Source organism: Gopherus flavomarginatus (genome assembly GCF_025201925.1).
Source record: "Gopherus flavomarginatus isolate rGopFla2 chromosome 13 unlocalized genomic scaffold, rGopFla2.mat.asm SUPER_13_unloc_1, whole genome shotgun sequence".
Classification (NCBI taxonomy): Eukaryota; Metazoa; Chordata; order Testudines; family Testudinidae; genus Gopherus; species Gopherus flavomarginatus.
In genome coordinates, this window is record NW_026114609.1 from 2,323,474 (window position 1) to 2,346,528 (window position 23,055).

Sequence of the window (23,055 nt, forward strand, 5' to 3'; positions counted from 1 at the left end):
AGGGACTCACGCTCAGTTCAATAGCACTTGCTAGGCAGGGGACAGGGGTTTGAAAGCCAAATTGGCTGGCGCATGGGTCCTAATACTAAAATTTAGGGGTTAGATCAGTGTTAGGACAGGGTGGCTGTGGAGGGATGAGTGAGTCCGCAGACAAGTTAGTGAGAATAGTGCCTTCTTATTTTCCCCCCTTTCCACCCAGGGTGGCAGGTGAACTCTACAGAAGCACCTCTGGGCTTGTACTGACTAAGGACAACAGCTGTGAGTGGGGTGCAGAGAGGGGATGGCTCATGTTAAAGGACTTGTGGTTGCTGGACTTATGAACCGTAGGGAGAAGGACACGGCCCAGCTTATTTGGGGGTGGGTCTTTTCCTCTTCGTTTATGTTTATGCGTTGGGGCTGCTGACATGACTTCTGCTAACCCTGGGCTTACATTGCAATGCAGACATACCCTGAGAGGGCATCTATAACGTAATAAAAGCAGTGTGGCCCGGCTGGCCTGGATCATCTGACTTGGACTCCTGGGGCTCAGGTTGTGAGGCTATAAAGTGCAGTGCAGACATTTAGGCTCAGACTGGAGCCCAGGTTAGGAGACCCTCACCCTTTGTGGGATCTCGGAGGCTGGGTTCAAGCCCAAGTGTCTACACTTTAATTTTATAACCCAGCAGCACAAGCCCCACAAGCCTGAATCAACTGACCCAGGGTTTGAGAATAGTGACTTGGGTGTGTTTATGACAGTGCAGACATAATACTACGCTATGTCCACGCTGCAATGAAACACCCAGGGCTGCCCCATTCCAGCTCAGGCTCCCGAGGCTTTGTCCGTGGGGTGGTAAATTTGCAGTGTAGATGTCTCAGCTCAGGCTCAATACTGGGCTCTGGGTCCCCTCAAAGTTGGGAGGGAGTTTAGCAAGCAAAAAAGGTAAAACCGCAATGAAGTGCTACCCTGGACTCAGTGGCATTTCTCCATTGGTCTGCCTGCTTTGGGGCAGGGACAATAGCACATCCTGCTGCATTAATTATTTCATAGGATGGTTTAGAATTTTCATTCTCAGACACTGGGCACAAAGCAGGACTCAACCTTCGGCATAAACTAAATGAGCTGGCGACAGATTCTGGCAGCCACAATGAGCATTTGGTGTGAGAGCTCAGACCTGCCCTTGTCCCAGAGGGAGGGGGTCATCCATGAGGGGACTGGACCGCTGACTTACCAGCTCCTAATTCCCAAACGTTCAGTAACTCTGTTATCAGTGCCTGTGTGTGTAATTTAAACCATAAGAAAAACCACACTGGGCTAGACCAAAGGTTCTTCTGACAACAGCCAAGAGCAAGTGCCCCAAAAGCCACTCAACAGGGCACCACTGGCAGTTATTATCCCTACCTCAAAAGCAGACAGACCAATGGAGAACTGCCATGAGTCCAGGGTAATACTTCCCTGCAGTTTTTACCATTTCCACTTGCTAAACTCCCTCCCAACCTTCTGGGCTCCTAGACCTGCCCTAATGTTATGTCTACACTATGATTAAAACACCCAGGTCACCTGTCTCAAAGCCCAGGTCAGCTGACTCAGGGTTATGGGACTTGGACTGCAAGACTATAAAATTACAGTGCAGACATATGGACTCAAAGCCAACCTCTGAGACCCCACAAGGGGTGAGGGTTTCTGAACCCAGGCTTCAGTGTGAACACAAATATCTGCACCACAGTTTTTAGCCTCTCAGTTCTAGCTACATGAGCCCAAATCAAATGACCCAGGCCAGCCATGCTGCCATCTTTATCCCGGGAGAAATGGATTCTAAGGGTACGTTCCCATTGCAATGGAAGCCCAGGTGTGGCACGCTGTGCTTAAAGCAGCACCCTGCAAGCCCCATATTCACCACTCTCATATAGTGATGATACGTTTTGAACAAAGTCTGCCTGGTGAGGTATCATTTTAAAAATCTTGAACTGTTCATCTGTTGAACCTTAATGTCTTCTTGCATTCTATGTGCTCACATTGGTTTGGGAAGTTATGAAGTTTGCTCTGTGTGCATTACAGAAATATGTTATGAAGTTGGGAAATGCCCCCCACCAGCCTATCAGGTGCGACAAGGGAGGAGCCAGACTCACTGCTGGCCTATTAAAGGTGGCTACAGTCCCAAGGACTATCCCAGGAACCGTGTACAATGCAGACTTCGCTGAGATAACACAGCAACAATGGACATTGCTTGACTCACATCATAGCAAAGGAGCTTTCTAGAAAGTTGGAAGAAACTATGAAAGAGGGGAAGAGACATCATGACTTGGCATCTCTCCCCCACAAATCAACAGCTGGAAACACACCTGGATGACAAAACTGATTCATAAATCAGAAGAGAACAATAACAATACATTCAAATCAAAGTCCCCAAATAGCTAGTACTGGTTTTTCAGCCGAAAATTTTCAGTTTGGGGAACTTTGTTTTCGCAGTCAGACCTTGCCAAGGGAAGCAGGGAGAAAATGTTTGAGTTGCCTCCTTCAGAACAGCTTAGCCTAGACACTCTAGCTTTGGGTCACTGTCATGGCTTTGCTGAGAACTGGGGTATTTTAATAATTTGGGGAGGTCTCAGGGTGTTTGGGGGAGATTATGAGGCTGTTTCCTTTTGAGATAAAACTAAGACATACAGGACTAGAGATTTTTTTTTTAGAAATCTGAGACTTAGACATTTTATTTAAAGCAAGGGAGTTTCTGAGCAGGGTTTTGTTTGCAAGAAGCAACATTGTTTGATCTGTCATTGTACCAAAGGGGGAGATGGTTGTCTACAAAGGAAGAGTGAAGACTAAATGCATCCGATGAGGATAGGATTCAAACCCATGCGTGCAAAGCACAATGGATTAGCAGTCCATCGCCTTAACCACTCGGCCACCTCATCTGAGGTGTCAGGAAATGGACATGATGAGAAATCTAAGGCCAGCAGAGACAGGGACACTAAGGTGTTCTTAAATACTAAGCGGAAGCAGGGGCTGAATGAGCTCCCCCCTGACACGTACTGACCAGCTGTGGGAAAGGCTTCAGGAACAGACCATGTTTGCATAGACACACCTACTCTGCCTAGGTATGCAGCATCATGGGGCCGCTTCCCCAAAATGACCATTTTTAGCTGGTGGCGGGTTACAAATCACTTTAGCACTGAGTGGTATGAAATGTTATTATCCTTCCTGCATGAGTGAAGGGCAGCAGAACATACTTAGTCGGTCCTGATGGGTGAGGAATAGCATTTATTGGACTGCATAGAAGTGATTCAGAACGTCACCCTAAAGCAGTGGTCCCCAAACATTTCACACTGTGCCCTCTTATCCATGGCTGTGGGCCCTCTGAGCCACAGTTGAAAACTGGGGCTGGGAGTGGGGTGTTGCTTGCTGAAGAAAGGGTTGCAGACAGGGGCAAGTGGGTCGAGGCCGAGCTGGCAGTCAGGGGCCCAGGCTGAGGGTGGGGTTGGAAAAGAGCTGGGACAGAGTTGGGCTGACTGGTGCTCCCTCCATGGGGGCTGACTGAGCCCCTGAGGTGCCCCTATGAATCTTCCTCTTTGTTCCCCTAGGAGTCATGCCCCACATTTTGGGGACCACTGAACCCTACACGTTAAGCAAGGGCTAGTGATGCCAAAGCCCAGGGAAAGGGAGAACAATTGCAGGGCCCCCAGCACTGGAACTAGGCCCCCTCACTTCTGTCTGTGGCTCTGCCCCCTGCAACACCTTCCACCCACAGCCCCATCCACTATGTCACCTCTGTTCCACCCCTTCCCCCACTAGCCCCACCCTGTCACTCCTTTACCCCTGCCCCGCTGTGGCCCCAAGACCAGAGAAGCTCTGTGCCCCTGCTGCAGCCCCGGGCCATAGCACGGAGTGAGAGCTCCTCCAGCCCTGGGGCTGACATGGGGGAGACTTTTCCAGGGGGACCTAATTTCTCCAGGGCCCCTAGTCATGGGCTCCACTGCCCCTTGGTGACACAAGGTTTGGGGAGGCTGAGCCCCCCCGAGTCTCCATTATGTGCTGCCCAGGCTACCGCTGCTCAGTGTGTGGCCAGTCTCTCTGTGTTCTCTGCTGTTTGTGCTGGGGAGCCTGGCTGGCCTTAGGGGTGGGGCCCTCCGGCAGCCGCCCAGGGCTCCAGGGGGTCAAAGGGCACTGTGTGCCAGTCCAAAGGTGCTCACTGCTCTACCCTGCCCCAGTGCTCCTCCATGGCCCCATAGGGGGTTGGGGGGAGAGAGGAGCAACACTATGTGCTCCATGCATCCTGGTCACTTTCCCCACCTGGGCTGTGCTGTGAGGGGAGCATCAGAAGCTGCTGCTCTCTTCCCTCCCCTTATGCAGCCTGGCTGAGGAAAGCGACCTGGTGCAGGGAGCTCGGATGATGTCGCTTCTTGCCCCCGCACCCCACCCCCGCAGCTCCTAGGGGTGCCCGGAGGAGCAGCCTTCCAGGGAGGAGCGGGCAGCAATGCGAGTTGCTCCATGCACACAGGTCACTGTCCCCACGTGGGTGCAGGAGGGGGTGCAGGGGTTAGGGGTGTAGGGGATGCAGCAGGGGGCAGTGGCTGGTAGCACAGGAAGGGAGTGTGGGACTTAAGGGCAAAGTGGATACAGTGTAGGGGTTAGGGCACAGGAGGGGGCAGGAGATAGGGGTGAAGGAGGTGCAAGGGTTGGGAGTGCCGGAGCTGCGGGGAAAGGGGGAGGGGGATCGTCCAGGGGCGATGGGGAAGTGCTAAAGTACAAGTTTTGCCCAGGGCACCAGTTCCCCTAACGCTGATCCCTGACAACATTTCTTGCTGGGAGGGGGTGGGGGAGGGGAGAGAGATGAGGCGTTTTCTCTCTGTTTCTTTCCTCTCCATTTTCTGCCCCTTCCTTCAATTCCAGAAACCTCCCTTGTGTTTCAGACTGTGCAGTGACGCCCTCCCCACCCCAGGCCTCTGGAGCCTTTGGAGCAGAAAGATCCCAGGAGCTGAGGATGAATCCAGGGGTGAGTAGCTGGCAGGAAGGAGTCCTAGCAGCTCTTCTGGGAGTGCAGGGGAGAAATGACTCCCCCTTCTCTGGATTCTCCCCGTGGGGCTCTGGGGAGCAGGGAGCGTTGTGTGATAAATTCCATCTAACATCCCCCTTTGATCCAAGCCGAGGGACATCTCAGCTCTGCACGTTCCCCTTGGCAGCACCAAACAAGGGATGTTTTCCACTACCTAGGAGACCCAGCCAGGGACTGATGTGCTGGAGATATGTTGGGAAAGGGACTGTCTGAATTCCCAAGGCAAGAAACGAACAATCTACAGTGACATCATTAACCACAAACACACTCTAACCATGATCCAGCCAGTAGGGAAATGGGCAGGAATTCTTGCTGTTCAGCCATGGCCACACGTACAGAGCTGCACAGCAGTGAGTGTGCTGGGGAAGCTGGTCTGAGCAAACAATTGGAAATGACTCTTCAGTGAGAACAGAACCAGAGTGTGGAAAGGCCCCTGTGTTAAGTGGTTGTGGCTGAGGGCTTAGGGAGCTGGGGTATGACACCATAGGGCTCTTTCTGTGGAGGTTTGATTTTTGCCAGCTAGGAAAGGCTGGTGTGTCTTGTCTTCATGGCTGTACTTTCAGTGATGCAGGTTTCTCTACCCCATTGTTCCACGGGCATCCTACTAGATTGCCAGCTGCCTTTCAACTGCAGAGACTGTTTGTGTGCGAGGAGAGACAGTGTGTGTGTTGAGGTAGGTAAGACCGAATCATTATTATCCCTACTTGAAAGAGGGAGAAGCTAAGGCTGAGAAAGGAGAATTGACTTGTCTTAGGTCTCACAGCCAGTCAGTGGCAGAGTAGGGAAAAGGACTCAAGAGCCCTGATTTTGAAACTAACCATCAGATCTTGAATTTCATACATGGAATGACCTGAGTAAAGTGCTCTCACATGAGCTCAAGTCCAACAACAGTGCACAGTAATTATTCAGCAAGTATCTGAGGAGAACTGCAATGTTAGAGAGAATCACGAACTGCTCAGAGACCATTAATGCAGAGAAGCAGCAAAATTCTTCAAACATATGACTGGTTACGACTTATTTACTTGGTCTTAAAAGAGAAGAACAAGGACCTGAGTCTCCTTCTTGTCAATAACCCCCTGCTCAACCAATCAGGGTAGAGACTCAGGATGGGAGGCTGAGGGTTCTCACCAGAGAGCCCAAAGTATGGCCCAGGTCACCGGTGGGGATCACTGCCTGAGCATTATCTCAGTCGCACATTTTTGGGTGGACCTCCCAGAGTGGGAGCTACAGAGCACTCCCCCGCAACAGACACACACACACACACACACACACTTTACTCTTGGTGTTGGGAGGGGAACAGGTGAAAAGACAAAAGCAAGAGACAAAAAGAAAGGAGGAAGGGATGGATGGAGGAAAAAGTGAAACAAAAAGGACAAACCCTAATGTCCCCAGTGATTCTAACGGACAAAATCTCAGGTGTGGAATAAAATTCTGCCTCCTTAACCTCATGTTTTCCATGCCTAGCATTCAGCTGTCACCAGACTGATCAGACTGAACAGGTTTCAAACCTCGAGGTGGCTCTTACCTTCTAAACAGGAATGGCTGTTTTCTAGTAAAATCAGGCAAAGGGAAGGAGAAAACTTGAAAGAGATTCCTCCTGGCGCTCACGTACGTGAACCCGAATACTCTCTTAGTCCTCAGAGAAAGACCTGGAGAAGGAGACTTGCTGAAGCAAAGCCACAGGGGTCTCTGAGGTTTCCCTGGCCCCTCGCCCCTCTCCTGCCTGGCTGATGTCAGCATCTCTCTGTGAGGTCATCACCTCCCCACCACTTTTGACCAATAGTCTGAGGTCCTGCAAAAGGCTTTTGTGATGTCACTGCCACACCCCTCCCTTGCTGTGCTAATGTCCTGCCCGTGGCCAGGCACTTTGGAGGTTTGAGCTACTCCCTGTGGATCACCCCACTCAAGGAGCATTCATTCTAGGAAGCAAGCCAGTAGTTTTGGATCATCTGCAAATTTTGTCACCTCACTGTTCAGCAGATCATTTATTAATATGTTGACTAGTCCTGGTCCCAGTACAGACACCACAAGATACCTGTTTCCATCCTGAAAACTGACCATCTAGTCCTATCCTTTGTTTCCTATCTTTTAACCAGTTATTGATCCACGTGAGGACTTTCCGGAGGTGAAAGTAAGCTGGTATGTTACAGTATGAGGTACTGGCAAGAGCCAGTACGCTGTGCCAGCCCGGCCCGTCTTCCCCAGGCTGGTGATTTAAAGGGCCCAGGGCTCCCTGGTGCAGTTGGACCCTGGGCCCTTTAAATCACCTCCCAAGCCCCCCTGCCGGAGCCCCGGGGAGCAAATCACTGCCGTGGATGCTGCTCTCTCCCGCTCTGCGAACACAGAGCAGGGGCGTCAGAAGCTTCCTTACAGTGGGGGGGGGCACTGTTATCCTAACTGTGGCACCCCCATGACACTCCTTCCCTAAGGACCTCCACTCACAGCTCCTCTCCCTTCGAGGCCACACCCACAGAACGCCTCTTCCCCAAGACTGCACCCTTCCCCGCCTCCATCATTTGTCCTAACCAATAAAGAGTGGTGGGTCCATGGCCCTCTAACCCCGCTGTTCCAGCACCCCTGACACAGAGCTAAGCAGGCAGCAGTGTGTACGTGTATGTGTGTGTGTGTGACAGAGAGTGCTGGGCTGTGCTGAGCTGAGCCAGTGAGAGAAGGGGGGCTGATGTCGGGGCTGCCCCCTGCCTCAGGACTGGTTGTTTCCAGCAGCTGTCTGAACTTAGAGACAGTGTGCCGACACACTCACTCTTCTGCAATGCACACACTGTCTCTCCTCCCCACACACACTGTCTCTACCCCAGCACACACATTGCAGTGGAAAAGCAGCTGGCAATCTAGTAGGATGCCCATGGAACAGAAAACTGTATCATGTGATGCTGTACCAGCCTGTGAGGCATTGCAAACCCTTCCCAAAGCACCCTGCAGCCAATTGCACAGTGGGATAGCTACCACAATGCACTGCTCTCTGTGGCCATCCAAGAGATGCTAGCATGGACGTGCTCTGGTGACAGAGGGCATAGGGTGGACATGCAACAGCTGTTCAATTAAAACACTTTAACTAAAGCCATGTTACTCTTTCATCTAGACATAGCTTAAGAATGAGACAAGACTCAGCTCCATCAAAACAGAAGAACCACAGCTTCCTTCATAAATGGCAGGATTTGAACCTGCATAGGGAGACCCCAATGGATTTCTAGCCCGTCACCTTAAACACTCAGCCACAACTACTTGCTTGACATGTGGCTCACACTGCACTCTAGTTCTGTTCTCACTGAGTGATCAATTCCAATTGTTTCCTCAGACCAGCTTCCACAACACACACACTGCTGTGCCGTTGTGTAAGTGTGTCCATGGCTGAACAGCAAGAATTCCTGCTCCTTTCCCTTCTGGCTGGAGCATGAGGAGAGTGTGTTCATGGTTAATGACGTTGCTGTAGCTTGTCCATTTCCTGCCTTGATCATTCAGACGGTCCCCTTCCCGCCATATCCCCAGGGCTTTGCCAGGGGGTTGGTGGCTCCTTTCTTTCCTCACCCTGGAGTAAACTCAGCTTTTTATTCCATCCTTGATGTTTCAAGGAATAACAACAGATGACCAAAGAAAGAGGTGGACAGGGTGGGTCTCAGGGGAGGGGCAGAGAGGTGTGGGTGGTAGGCAGGTCAGGCCAGGGGAGCAGGCAGAGAGATGTGGGTGGTGGGCAGGGCTGGCCTCAGGGGAGGGGTGAGAGAGGTACAAGCAGTGGGCAGGGCAGGTCTCAGGGGAGGGTCAGAGAGGTGCAAGTGGTGGGCAGGGCTAGTCTTAGGGGAGGGGGCAGAGAGGTGTGAGCGACGGGCAGGGTGGGTCTCAGGGGAGGGGGCAGAGAGGTACGAGAAGTAGGCAGGGCAGGTCTTAGGGGAGGGGCAGAGATGTGTGGGTGGTGGGCAGGGTGAGTCTCGGGGGAGGGGGTAGAGAGGAGTGGGCAGGGTGAGTCTCAGGGGGGGGCAGAGAGGAGTGGGCAGGGTGAGTCTCGGGGAGGGGGCAGAGAGGAGTGGGCAGGGTGAGTCTCGGGGGAGGGGGCAGAGAGGAGTGGGTAGGGTGAGTCTCAGGGGAGGGGGCAGAGAGGTGTGGGTGGTGAGCAGGGTGAGTCTCAGGGGAGGAGGCAGAGAGGTGTGGGCAATGGGCAGGGTGAGTCTCAGGGGAGGGGGCAGAGAGGTGTGGGCAATGAGCAGGGTGAGTCTCAGGGGAGAGGGCACAGAGGTGTGGGCAGGACAGGTCTCGGAGGAGGGCTCAGAGAGGTGTGGGCAATGGGCAGGGTGAGTCTCAGGGGAAGAGGCAGAGAGGAGTGGGTATGGTGAGTCTCAGGGGAGGGGGCAGAGAGGTGTGGGCAATGGGCAGGGTGAGTCTCAGGAGAGGAGGCAGAGAGGTGTGGGCAATGGGCAGGGTGAGTCTCAGGGGAGGAGGCAGAGAGGTGTGGGCAGCAGGCAGACCTTGGGGTAGAGGGTGGAGAGGCGCGAGCAGGCCTTGTGGGAGGAGAGGAGTGAGCAAAAGGTGGACCAGCAGGCCTCAGCCAAAGAGGAAGAGCAGGGGTGGGAAGTGGCCAAATGGGAGTGAGAGCAGAGCACAGGTGGGGCCTCAGAGGGAGGAGAATGAGTGAAGGGGGTGGAGTGGGGGGACAGCACCATGGTCTGGGCAGGGCCGCCCACCGGATTCAGGGGGCCTGGGGCAAAATAATTTCAGGGCCCCTTCCATAAAAAAAAGTTGCAATACTATAGAATACTATATGCTCATGGGGGCCCCTGCAGGGCCTGGGGCAAATTGCCCCACCTGCCACCCCTCTGGGCGGCCCTGCCCTCAGCCTCTTCTTGTAAGTCCTCTGTCCCCTAATCATTTTTGTTGCCCTTCCCTTAGACTTTCTCCAATTTGTTTCTGTATTGGGGGTGGGGCGCGAAAACTGGACACAATGCTCCAGATGTGGCCTCACCAGTGCTGAATAATCACTTCCCTCAATCTGCTTGCAATGCTCCTACTAACCTAGCCCAATCTGACCAGTTCCCCATATTGAATGCAGACACAGCAATATTTGATAATTTGGTTCCTGTCCATTCAGGAGGTTATTTCCCAGCTATTTATAAATAATGAAGATGCTCTAAGTGGAGGGGAGAGAGCTGTTCCGTCCGTGCAGTTAATCCATCTCCCCGAGAGGTGGTAGCTATGTCACTGGGGGAAGCTATGTTGGTGGGTGTGCAAGCTGTGGTGTCTACATGTATATATAAAGTTTAATCAAAGCCCATTTTTAAAACCCCTGTGGTCTGGGAATAGAAAAGGAGCTCTCTGAGGCGGAGCCTGTCCTTCAAAATCCTTAAGATCACTGACTTGCCTTTGTAAATGGCATGGGGGGTATAGCTCAGTGGTAGAGTGTTTGACTGCAGATCAAGTGGTCCTTGGTTCAAATCCAAGTGCTCCCTTACAAACCTGTTCTTCCAATTAACAATAATTTTGTTTCCAGTATGTTCAGGAGCTCCACTAAATAGGGGTCCCTGAAATGAATAAATACACTCAATGCTTTCCTGTACAAGTGTGTAAAAACCTAGCAAACATGTCCCCCAGCTGAAATCACTTCCAATCCTCTAAGTGTCTAGGTTTGTTTTCATCAATTAAATGAAGACACATTTGCAGGTTCTTGGCCTCCATGGGCTGCAATGTGCAGAAGAACAAGAACCACATCCACTTGGGAGGAATGGACTAGTTTCTATTACATTTGGTAAATAAGTTGCCATGGGGACTGAAAACTCTACTGGAGATGGATAGGAGCCTGTTACAAAAATAAAATAACCAAGATTTACCAAACTCCCTGTGACACATTCAAACCTCTCTTCATGCGCACAGTATCAATTGGGGCTCTAACAAATGTTAACCTTCCTGTAACACAGGTCATTGTTCCTTGTAACTTTCAGATGCATTCAAATGGCAGCTGTTTACAGGTCATGGGCTGCTAGTTCATGAGCAGGAGCAGAGTCTCTGTAAGTTTACCAACCATAGAGCTTGTTATGTCTGCATCTAAGTAAGTGCAGAGTTATTTCAATGACTCCTACACTGACATCTGCTGCCCCTTCTGGCTGGTTAATTGCACTATTTGGAACTTGCTCCTAAAAGTGCACCCTTTCTGGGAGTGTCAAAACTGCCCAAGGAAACCCCATTGGGTTTCAAGGGCAGTTTGAGCAAAGAGGTGATGGGACAGCACAGGGGTCTCAGAGCTTCTCTTTTATCGCAGGGTCAGAGGGTACTACTAGCATGATTGTGGGGTTCTCTTTCTGGCTGCAGGAGGAAAGGGGTGTGTAGTGGATTAGAAGTGGGGGCCTAGAAGTCAAAGAGAAAACATCTCCCTTTTCAGCTTCAATGCTCATTGAACAAGAACATGGCTTCTCATCTCTTAGGTTTCAGAGGAGCAGCTGTGTTAGTCTGTTTCCTCAAAAAGAACAGGAGTATGTGTGGCACCCTAGAAACTAACAAATTTCTTAGATTCTGTTGCTATCATGTGGCCATTTCATTTCACTTCTTATTATTAAAAGGTTTGAGTACTTCACACAGAAACATTATTTCCTTGGGAAAGACGGAGAAATGGAAGCTGCATTGATTTAATCCTCTGAAAATTAAATAAGGATTAAAATATTCCCCAGACAGCTCAGTCCCAACCGTTCTTCCTCACTGCTGCCAGGGAAACTCAGTTCTGTCCCACGGCCCCAAGAACTGCTGGGTGGAAGTCCTGGGTCTGATGTGCAGTAAGAAAAAAAAAGATAATGGATGTACCCTATCTCCTAGCACTGGAAGGAACCATTGAATCCAGCCCCTTCCTTCATTGGCCAAAGCAGACAGTCTCTGCATAAAAGAATAAATGGACACAAATGAGACATCAAGAATTATAACATTCAAAAGCCAGTCAGAGAACACTTCAATCTCCCTGGTCACTCGATTACAAACCTATAAGTCGCAATATTACAACAAAAAAACTTCAAAAACAGACTCCAACAAGAGACTGCTGAATTGGAATTAATTTGCAAACTGAACATCATTAAATTAGGCTTGAATAAAGACTGGGAGTGGATGGGTCATTGCACAAAGTAAAACTATTTCCCTATGTTTATTTGCCCCCTACTGTTACTCACACCTTCCTGTCAACTGTTGGAAATAGGCCATCCCGATTATCACTACAAAAGGTTTTTTCTCCTGCTGATAACAGCTCACCTTAAGTGCTCACTCTTGTTATAGTGTGTATGGCAACATCCATTTTTTCATGTTCTCTGTATATATATATATATATATATATCTCTTCCTACTGTATTTTGCACTGCATGCATCCAATGAAGTGGGTTTTAGCCCAGGAAAGCTGATGCTCAAATAAATTTGTTCATTTTCTAAGGTGCCACAAGTACTCTTCCTTCTTTTTCCAGATAAATTAATGGAGGTTAAGTCCATGAATGGCTATTAGCCAGGATGGGTAAGGAATGGGATCCCTAGCCTCTGTTTGTCAGAGGGTGGTGATGGATGGCAGGAGAGAGATCACTTGATCATTACCTGTTAGGGTCAGTTCTTCTGGGGCACCTGACATTGGCCACTGTTGGCAGATAAGATGTGGGGTTGGATGGACCATTGGTCTGACCCAGTATGGCCATTCTTATTTTCTCATGAAGGGCGGGGCAGAACTCTGGGACAGAGTTTCTGTAGTGTAGTGGTTAGCACGTTTACTTAACGTGTAAAAGGCCTCTGGTTTGAATCCAGGCAGAAATAATGAGGGCTTAATTTTCCCAGCTCCTACTGACCTCTCCCTGCTGTTGTAGGAGCAGCAGTGATTTCTATGCTCAAAAGGTCTGTTATACTTCCCTTGCTCCTGCCTTTGTCTCCTCTCCCTCTCTGAATGCCCGTGAAGTGGCTTTACCCTTCCCGCTCACTCCTGGACTACTGGAGGGATGAATGGGCTGGCTGAAGAGCAGAAGAGCTTCCAGGTAGACAAGGTGTCTGGGACTCTAATTAGGCAGCACTCACAACCCCAGAGCATGGACACTGCCCAAGGTGGAGTGTGACCAACCAGATGCAGCCAAGTCATCTCTAGTTGCAGACAATTAGGTGCAGGTCCTTAAAAGGAGAAGGAGCCATGTGCTCAGGAGAGCACTCACAGGCTTGTACCTCCAGTGAATGCCCTTTGCCCGGACCGCCTGGCCAGTGGATTTCTGCGTTGTATTTCACTGTGCCTCAGGAAGACTTACCTTCATCGCACTGTCCATAGCTGCGCTGTGGGACACCTACCTTGCAGAATCCTGACATCTTCAGTGCTGTGCCTGTCCTGGGAGCGTGAGTATGCAAGTGTGAGTGTGACACTCCCCCCCTTCTTTTTTTGAGCTTAGCTGTGAGTATAATAAATGTGCTGCTTTCTGCCAAACTCTGGTGGGTCATTAGTCCTCCCTACACTTACTAGCTAGCCCAATTTTGGGTAAAACCTGCGATAAACTCAACACCAGCAGGATAGAGGGTGGTGAAATGAGCTGAGAAAAAGCCTTAGCTTCAGTATCTCCCATACGGTCCATGCTGGAGCTCTTTTTTGATTCTGGGACTGCATGGTCACCTGTGCTGATCGGCGCTCCACGCTGGGCAAACAGGAAATGAAATTCAAAAGTTCATGGGGCTTTTCCTGTCTACCTGGTCAGTGCATCCAAGTTCTGATTGCTGTCCAGAGTGGTCACAATGGTACACTGTGGGATAGTGCCCGGAGGCCAATACCGTCAAATTGCAGCCACACTAACTCTAATCCAACATGGCAATACCAATTTCAGGGCTACTCCCCTCATCGGGGAGGAGTACAGATATTGGTATTAAGAGCCCTTTATATCGATATAAAGGGCTTTGTTGTGTGGATGGGTGCAGGGTTAATGCGATTTAATGCTGCTAAATTCAATATAAACTCGCAGTATTGACCAGGCCAGTGAGAGCAGCAGGTTTCCCCTATTGTTTCTTGCACTTGTTTTCTTCACTAGCTTTTCCTCTGCACCAAGTTGCTCTGGTTCTTTCTGAGCCTGGCTAACTCAGTTGGTAGAGCATCAGGCTTTTAATCTGAGAGTCCAGGGTTCAAGTCCCTGGTCAGGTAATAAACTACTCACCAAGCTCTTGACTGTCTTTCTGGAGTCCTCTTTGATGTTACTTTTTCTCTTCAGGATTTTCTCTTTCCTCAGAAGGGCCTTCTTCTGTGTGGGTTTGAAGGGGCAACTTCCTGACAGCCCCTTTGTCCTTGCAGCCTGGAAGAATAAAGGCCTCTGGGCATATAGCATGTTCCTTCCCTGCACACACACACATACAAACACAGAATATCCCTAAGGAACTAGAATCACCTGCTGCCTTCCCCTTTCCTGCTGGATCCCCAAACGAGGATGCTCTTCAGCCTAAACCCATGTCCCCTCTTTTCCCAGTGCCCCTCAGTCCCAACCCTTAGTCCCTCCTATGCACACTGCTCCTCTCTCCCCACCAGAGCCTACTCCTCTTCACCCTTCTCCTCTGTCCCAACCCACAGCCCCCTCCTATTCCCAGTGCCCCTCAATCCCAACCCACAGCTCCCTCCTTCCCTCCAGCAGCAGGTGCTTCAGACCCCCGCCTCAGGAAGATTTTCTTGCAAGGTTTCATGTATGAATCTGCATGTGGATTTTACGGTATGTTGGAAATATGTTGGGTTGCTTGCCGAAATGATCACTTTTACCTGGTGTTGGATTCCCAGTCTCCTTGTTTTTGGGGAAGGAGAAATAAAGCATTGTTATCCTTGTTGTGTGAATCGAGGGCAGCACATCTGTACTTGGCAGACCCCGACTGAGGGACTCACTCTCAATTCAATAGCACTTGCTAGGCAGTGGACAGGGGTTCCAAAGCCAAGTGGGCTAGGGCCTGAGTCCTCATACTAAAATTTAGATGTTAGACCAACTTTAGGATAGGGTGGCTGTGGAGGGATGAGTGAGTCCCTAGACAGCACAGTGAGTACGGTGCCTTCTTATTTTCCCCCTTTTCCTCCCAGGATGGCAGGTTAACTGTACAAAGGCACCTCTGGGCTTGCACTGACTAAGGACAACAGCTGTGAGTAAGGTGCAGAGAGGGGATGGTTCATGTTAAAGGACTTTTGGTTGCTGGACTTACGAACCATAGGGGGAAGGACACTGCCCAGCTTATTTGGGAGTGGGTCTTTTCCTCATGGTTTATGTTTATGTGTTGGGGCTGCTGACATGACCTCTGCTAACCCTGGGCTTACGTTGCAATGTAGGCATACCGTGAGAGGGCATCTATACTGTGACAAAATCCCTGTGGCCTGTCTGGCCTGGATGATCTGATTTGGATTCCTGGGGCTCAAACTGGAGCCTAGACTCTGAGACCCTCACCCCTCGTAGGGTTTCGGATGCTTGGCTCAAACCCAAGGGTTTGTACTGTAATTTTATAACCCTGCAGCACAAGCCCCACAAGCCTCAATCAGCTGACCCAGTGTTTGAGAATAGTGACTTGGGTGTGTTAATGGCAGTGTAGACATAATGCTAGGCTACGTCCACACTGCAATGAAACACCCAGGGCTGTCCCATGCAAGCTCAGGCTCCCAGGGCTTGGGCTGTGGGGTGGTAAATTTGCAGTGTAGATATCTTGGCTCAGGCTGAATACCGGGCTCTGGACTCCACAAGGTTGAGAGGGAGTTTAGCAAGCAAAAAAGGTAAAATGGCAGTGGAGTACTGCCGTGGATTCAATGGCATTTCTCCATTGGTCTGTCTGCTTTGAGGCAGGGACAATAACACGTCCTGCTGCATTTGTTATTTCAAGGGCGGTTTAGGATTTTCATTCTCACACACAGTGCACAAAGCAGGACTCAATCCTCTGTGGAAACTAATTGAGCTGCTTACAGATTCTGGCAGCCACAATGAGCCATTTGGTGTGAGAGCCCAGGCCTGCCCCTGCCCCAGAGGAATGGGGTCATCTGCAAGGAGCTTGGAACACTGACCTATCAGCTCTTCACTCCCAAACTTTCAGTAATTCTATTGTCAATGCCTGTGAGTGTAATTTAAACCATGACAACAGCCATACTAGGCTGGGCCAAGAGTCCTCCTAGTTCTGTGTTTTGACCTCTGACAGTAGCCAATACCAGGTGCCCCAAGAGTTACTCAACAAGGAATCACTGGAGTTGAACCCAGGATCTCCTGTTTACCAAACTGGTGCTTTAACCAGCTAAGCCATAGTACCTTTTTGTGGCTAAAATACAGTGTCTGCTCACACCTGACTCCCTGCCATCCCCTCCGGGGCCTGATAAGCTTTGCATGGGTTTGGATTCTGCAAAGCAGAGGAGCAGGTGAGGTTTTCCTTGCAAGTTGTGTGTGTGTGAATCTTTGGCCAGGTCTGCACTACAAAGTTATTTCAGCATCATTATATTGCTCCGATGTGTGAAAAACACACAACGCTCCCTCGGTTGGCAGCTTGTGGCTGGTGTACACGCTGCAATGCCGCGTCTGGCGACAAAACTGCCCTGTTTTGCTGACAAAATAAAACCATCTCGACAAGAGGACTAGAGCTTTTTGCAGCAAACTTAAAGTGACAAATTGTCACTGTAAATGCTGCTGGTTATTATATCGCCATAACTATCCTCCACCAGTATCCCATAATGCCCGCCTTGAACTCTCCTGCCCTGCATTCCTGCTGCAGAGGCTGGGCCCCTCCCCTTTCATAGCTCCAGAAAGTTCTAACAGCTGAGCTGCTATCTGCCCTGGGATTAGGTTGATAGAACTGCATTGCCAGCCTAAGTAATGTAATTAGACCAACCTAATTTTGTAGTGTAAACCTGTCCAAAGAATCACACACACACCTTGGGAGCAAAACTTCACCTTCTCCTCTGCTTTACAGAATCCAAACACTAGCAAACACTGGGCTTTGTCAGGGCCCAGTGGGGCTTGTCAGAGAGTCAGGTGTGGGCAAACACAATGCTTTAAATAACAGCAGGCACCATGGCTTAATTGGTTAAAGTATGTGTTTTGTAAACAGGAGATCCTGGGTTCAACTCCCAGTGGTGCCTTGAGGAGTGGCTTTTAGGGCACCTGGTATTGGCTACGGTCAGAAGACAAGACTCAGAGCTAGATGGACCTATGGTTTAAACTACACTCACAGGCACTGATAATAGAGTTACTGAATGTTTGGGTGTTAAGAGCTGATAGGTCAGTGGTCCAGTCCCCTCAATGTGGTTTTACCATTTCCACTTGCTAAACTCCCTCCAAACCTCTATAAAATTACAGTGCAGACATATGGGCTTGAGCCCAACCTCTGAGACCCCACGAGGGGTGAGGGTTTCTGAACCCAGGCTTCAGTGTGAACACAAATATCTGCACCACAGTTTTTAGCCTCTGAGCTTTAGCTCCATGAGCCCAAGTCAGATGACCCAGGCCAGCCCTGCTGCCATCTTTATCCCAGGAGAGATGGACTCTAAGGGTACGTCTCCATTGCAGTGGAAGCCCAGGTGTGGTACGCTGTGCTCAAAGCAGCACCTGGAAGCCCCGTATTCACCACTCTCATATAATGATGACATGGTTTGTACAAAGTCTGCCTGGTGAGGTATCATTTCAAAAGTCTTGATCTGTTGAACATTAATATCGTGTTAGATTGTGTGTGCTCGCATTGGTTGGGAAGTTATGAAGTTTTGCTCTGTGTGCGTTACTGAGATATGTTATGAGGTTGGGAAATGCCCCCCACCAGCCTTTCAGGTGCGACAAGGGAGGAGCCAGACTCGCTGCTGGCCCATTGAAGGTATCCACACTCCCAAGGACTATCCCAGGAACCCTGTACAATGCAGGCTTCTCTGAGATAGCACAGAGACAACGGACACTGCTTGACTCACTTTGTAGCAAAGGAACTTCCTAGCAAGTTGGAAGAAACTATGAAAGAGGGGAAGAGACACCATGACTTGGCCTCTCTCCCCCACAACTCAGCAGCTGGAAACACACCTGGAGGACAAAGACTGAACTGAACTGATTCAGAAATCAGAAGAGAATAATAACAATAATACTTTCAAATCAAAGTCTCCAAACAAACTAGTACTGGTTTTTCAGCAGAAAATTTTCAGTTTGGGGAATTTAGTTTTCTCAGTCAGACCTTGCCAAGGGAAGCAGGGAGAAAATGTTTGAGTTGCCTCCTTCAGAACAGCTTGGCCTAGACACTAGCTCTGGTTCACTGCTCTGGCCTTGCTCGGGTTAAGGGTATTTTGATAATTTGGGCAGGTCCCAGAGTGTTTGGAGGAGATGATGAGGATGTTACCTTTTGAGATAAAAAGTAAGAAATATACCACTAGAGAATTTTTTTTTTAGGAAAATTGGGATTTAGACATTTTATTTAAAGCAAAGGAGTTCTGAGTAGGTTTTTGTTTGCAAGAAGCAACATTGTTTGATCCGTCATTGTATCAAAGGGGGAAGATGGTTGTCTACAAAGGAAGAGTGAAGACTAAAAGCATCCAATAAGAATGGGATTTGAACCCATGCATACAGAGCACAATGGATTAGCAGTCCATCAGCTTAACCACTTGGCCACCTCATCTAAGCTGTCAAAAAAGAGACAGGAGGAGAAATCTAAGACCAGCAGAGATAGGGACAATAAGGAGTTTTTAAATACTAAGCGGAAGCAGGGGCTGAATGAGCTCCCCCCTCACATCTAGTGAGGAGCTGGGGGAAAGACTTCAGGAACAGACCGTGTTTGCACAGATACACTTACTCTGCCTAGGTATGCAGCATGATGGGACCGCTTTCCCAAAATGGCCAGTTTTGGCTGGTGGTGGGTTACAAATCACTTTAGGATTGAAATGTTATTGTCCTTCCTGTATGAGTGAAGGGCAGCAGAACATACCTAGTCGGTCCTGATGAAGGGGTGGGTGGGTGAGGAATAGCTTTTATTGGACTGTATAGAAGTGATTGAGGACATCACCCTAAACCAGTGGGCCCCAAACATTTCACACTGTGCCCTCTTATCCATGGCTGTGGACCCTTGGAAGCCACGGTCAAGAACCGAGGCTGGGAGTGGGGCTGTGGCTTGCTGGGGAGAGGGGTGCACATGGGTAAGGGGGTCAAGGCCAAGCGGGAAGCCAGAGCCGCAGGCTAAGGGTGGGGTTGGGGAAGAGCTGGGACAGAGTGAGGCTGAATGGTGCTACCTTCATGGGGGCTGGCTCAGGCCCTGCGGTGCCCCCATGAATGTTCCTCTGTGCCCCCTAGGAGTCATCCCCCACATTTCGAGAACCACTGAACACTACACACTAAGCAGGGGCTAGTGATGCCAAAGCCCAGGGAAAGGGAGAACAAGTGCGGGGCCCCCAGCACTGGAACCATGTGAAGGGGCTGCAGAAGAGGGGCAATGGCTGGTGGCATGGGGAGTTAAGGGAAAAGGGGGCGCAGGAGGGGGCAGGAGTTTGGGGTGAAGGAGGTGAAAGGCTTGGGAGTGCAGGAGCTAGCAGTAAAGGGGGAGTGGGGATCATTCAGGGGTAATGGGGAAGTGCCAAAGTACAAGTTTTGCCCAGGGCACCATTTTCCCTAATGCTGGTCTGAGCAAACAATTGGAAATGACCCTTCAGTGAGACCAGAACCATAGTGTAGAAAAGCCCCTTTGTTAAGTGGTTGTGGCTGAGTGCTTAGGGAGATGGGTTTAAAAACAACAGGCATCTCTCTGTGGAGGTTTGATTCTTGCCGGCTAAGCAAGGTTGGTGTGTGGTGTCTGTATGGCTGTATTTTCAGTGTCTGATTACCCATGGTGTCCCAGAGAGCCAAGTCTAGACATATTCAGAGGCTCTTTGCCAGGGTTTCTCAAACTTCCTTTCACTACAACCCCCTTCTGCTGAAAAACACCTTACTACATGGCCCTGGAAAGAGGGACCAAGCCCCTCCACACTGAGCAGAGGCAGAGGCAGAGGCAGAGGCAGAGGAGGCAAAGTCTGAGCCCTGCCCCAGTTGGGGGAGGGCGAAAAGCAGAGCTTGAGGGATTCAGCCCTGGGTGGTGGGACTCAGACTTTTGGCTTCAGCCCCAGGCACCAACAAGTCTAATGTCAGCCCTGGCAACCCCATTAAAACAGGGTCACATCCCACTTTGGGGTTCTGATATAGTTTGAGAATCACTGCTCTATGCTGAGGGGAGGGAGTTTTCCTGTGGGTGTAGTTGATTCACTTCCCCAAGAGGTGGCAGCTATGTCAGTGGGAGAAGCTATATCGGTGGGTGTGCAAGTTGTGGTGTTTACCACATTTAAGAAGTTTAATCAAACCCCATTTTTAAAACCATCTGTGGTCTGGGAATGGCAAAGGATGTCGATGAAGCAGGGTTTGTCCTTCAAAGTCCTGGAGATCATGATTCCATACAGCTGTCATTATGGAGGTATAGCTCAGTGGTAGCGCGCTTGATTACAGCTCATGTGGTTCTCAGTTCAAACTCCAATGTTCTCTTAAAACTTTCTTTCTTTTTTTTAAAAAAAGGAAAACATTTTCATTTCCATTCTCCATTATGTTCAGGAGCTCCACTATATGGGGGGGCTTGATATGAATGTAAACATTCAACATTTCGCTATCCAAATGCACAAAAATCTAGCAAACCTGTCCATCAGCTGATATCAGTTTCAACCCTCTAAGGCTATGTCTAGACTACCCGCGCGGGTTAAAATTGATTGCTCAGGGATTGATATATCGCGTCTCATCTAGACGCGATATATTGATCCCTGAGCAGGCTTATATCGATTCCGGAACTCCACCAACCCCAACGGAGTTGCGGAATCAACAGGGGGAGCCGTGGACATCGATCCCGCGTGGTGAGGACGGGTGAGTAATCCGATCTTAGATATTTGACTTCAGCTACGTTATTCACGTAGCTGAAGTTGCGTATCTAAGATCAATTTCCCCCCGTAGTGTAGACCAGCCCTAAGTGTCTAGTTTATGTTTTCATCAATTAAACAAAGGTATCATATGAATGTGCATTTGCAGATCCCTCTTCTCCAGGAGCTATGTTGTGCAGAAGAACAAGAACCACATCCAGTTGGGGTTCAGGATTCTGATGAGCAAAAAGCCAACAAATGTTCTGAGGGCTGGAGAAAAATGCCTTCTAGTGAGCTATTGAACGAACTCAACCTGTTTAGCTTATCAAAAGAAGATTGAAAGGTGACTTCATTGAAGTGTTGAAGGGCCTTAATGGAGAGAAAAGATTGGGTATAAAAGGGCTCTTTAATCTAGCAGAGAAAGGCATAACAAGACCCAATTGCTGGAAGGTGAAAAGAGACAAATTCATATTACAAATAAGACACAAATATGCAACAGTGAGGATGATTCACCACAGGAACAAGCTACCAAGGAAAGTGGTGGATTTGCCATCTCCTGATGTCATTTAATGAAAACTAGATGCCTTTCTGGAATGTTTTTGCCCCAAAAGTAGCTGTTGTGTCATACAGGAGGCCTGTGATATGCAGGGGGTCAGATTAGATGCTCTTATGGTCTCTTCTGGCCATAAAGTTGACTAATTTCTGAAAAACTGAGTGTAGCGCTGGGAGCAGCATCTGATGTTTTACTGTCTAGCCGGCTTGCTTCCTAGAACAAACGCTCCTTGAGTGGGGTGATCCACAGGGAGTAGCTCAAACCTCCAAAGTTCCTGGCCAGGGGCAGGACATTAGCACAGCAAGGGAGGGGTGTGGCAGTGACATCACAAAGGCCTTTTGCAGGAGCTAAGACTATTGGTCAAAGGTGGTGGGGAGGTGGTGACCTCACAGAAAGATGCAACATCAGCCAGGCAGGACAGGGGCAAAGGGCTAGGGAAACCTCAGAGATCCCTGTGGCTTTGCTTCAGCAAGTCTCCTTCTCCAGGTCTCTCTTTGAGGACTGAGAGAGTATTCGGGTTTACAGACGTGAGCGCCAGGAGGAACCTCTTTTGAGTTTTCTCCTTCCCTTTTAGTGATTTTACTAGAAAACTGCTGTCCCTGATTAGAAGGTAAGAGCCTCCTCGAAGTTTGAAACCTGTTCAGTCTGATCCATCTGGTGACAGTTGAAATCTAAGCATGGAAAATACAAGTTTAAGGACGCAGAATTTTATTCTGCACCTGGGATTTTGTCCCTTAGAATCACTGGGGATATTAGGGTTTGTCCTTTGTGTTTCACCTTTTCCTCCATCCATGCCTTCCTCCTTTTTCTTTGTCTCTTGCTTCTTTTGTCCTTTCACCTGTTCCCCTCCCAACACCAGGAGCGGTGTGTGTGTCTGTGTGTGTGTTTCGGGGGAGTGCTCGGCAGCACACACTGTGGGAGGTCCACCCAGAAATGTGGAGCTGAAATAGTGCTCGGGCAGTGATCTCCACCGGTGACCGGGGCCATCCTTTGGACTCTCTGGTGAAAGCCCTCAGCCTCCTGTCCTCAGTCTCTACCCTGACTGGCTGAGCTGGGGGTTATTGACAGGGAGGAGACTCAGGTATTTGTTGTTCTCTTTGAAGACCAAGGAAATAAGTCAGAACCAATTATATGTTTGATGAATTCTGCTGCTTCGGTGCATTAATGGTCTCTGAGCAGTTCATGATTCTCTGTAACATTGCAGTTCTCCTCAAATACTTGCTGAATAATTACTGTGCAGTGTTGGTCTGCAGCTCATTTGAGAACACTTTACTCAAGTTAGTCAATGTTTAAAATTCAAGATCTGATGGTTAGTCTGAAAATCAGGGCTCTTGGGTCCTATTCCCAACTCTGCCACTGGCTGGCTGTGTGATCTGAGACAAGTCAATTCTCCTTTCTCAGCCTTAGCTTCTCCCTCTTTCAAGTAGGGATAATAATGATCCGCTCCTACATACCTTACAGTATGTGGAGACAGGGCCGGCTCTTGGTTTTTTGCTGCCATAAGCAAAAATAATTTGTCTGCCCCCCCGGCTACCCAAGCCCTGGGTTCTCCCTGCCCCTGCACCCTCTGCCTCCCCAGCTCTGGACCTCCCCCTACCCCCATCCCCACTCCCACCCCCCTGCCACCCCAGGCCTGGGCTTTACCACCTGATCCTCAC

General features: G+C 49.6%; 1 long non-coding RNA gene and 4 other non-coding genes across 5 annotated transcripts in view; 3 read left to right on the forward strand and 2 right to left on the reverse strand.

Moving 5' to 3' along the window:
* The window catches only part of LOC127040994 (uncharacterized), a 213,170-nt gene that overhangs the window by 113,474 nt on the left and 76,641 nt on the right, over positions 1-23,055 (reverse strand). The window lies entirely within an intron of this gene.
* Positions 2,808-2,889, reverse strand: TRNAS-GCU (transfer RNA serine (anticodon GCU)). The gene has a single exon. It is a non-coding gene; the product is annotated as a tRNA-Ser (tRNA).
* On the forward strand, positions 10,412-10,483 carry TRNAC-GCA (transfer RNA cysteine (anticodon GCA)). The gene has a single exon. It is a non-coding gene; the product is annotated as a tRNA-Cys (tRNA).
* On the forward strand, positions 14,082-14,154 carry TRNAK-UUU (transfer RNA lysine (anticodon UUU)). Its single transcript has one exon. It is a non-coding gene; the product is annotated as a tRNA-Lys (tRNA).
* On the forward strand, positions 17,018-17,091 carry TRNAT-UGU (transfer RNA threonine (anticodon UGU)). The gene has a single exon. It is a non-coding gene; the product is annotated as a tRNA-Thr (tRNA).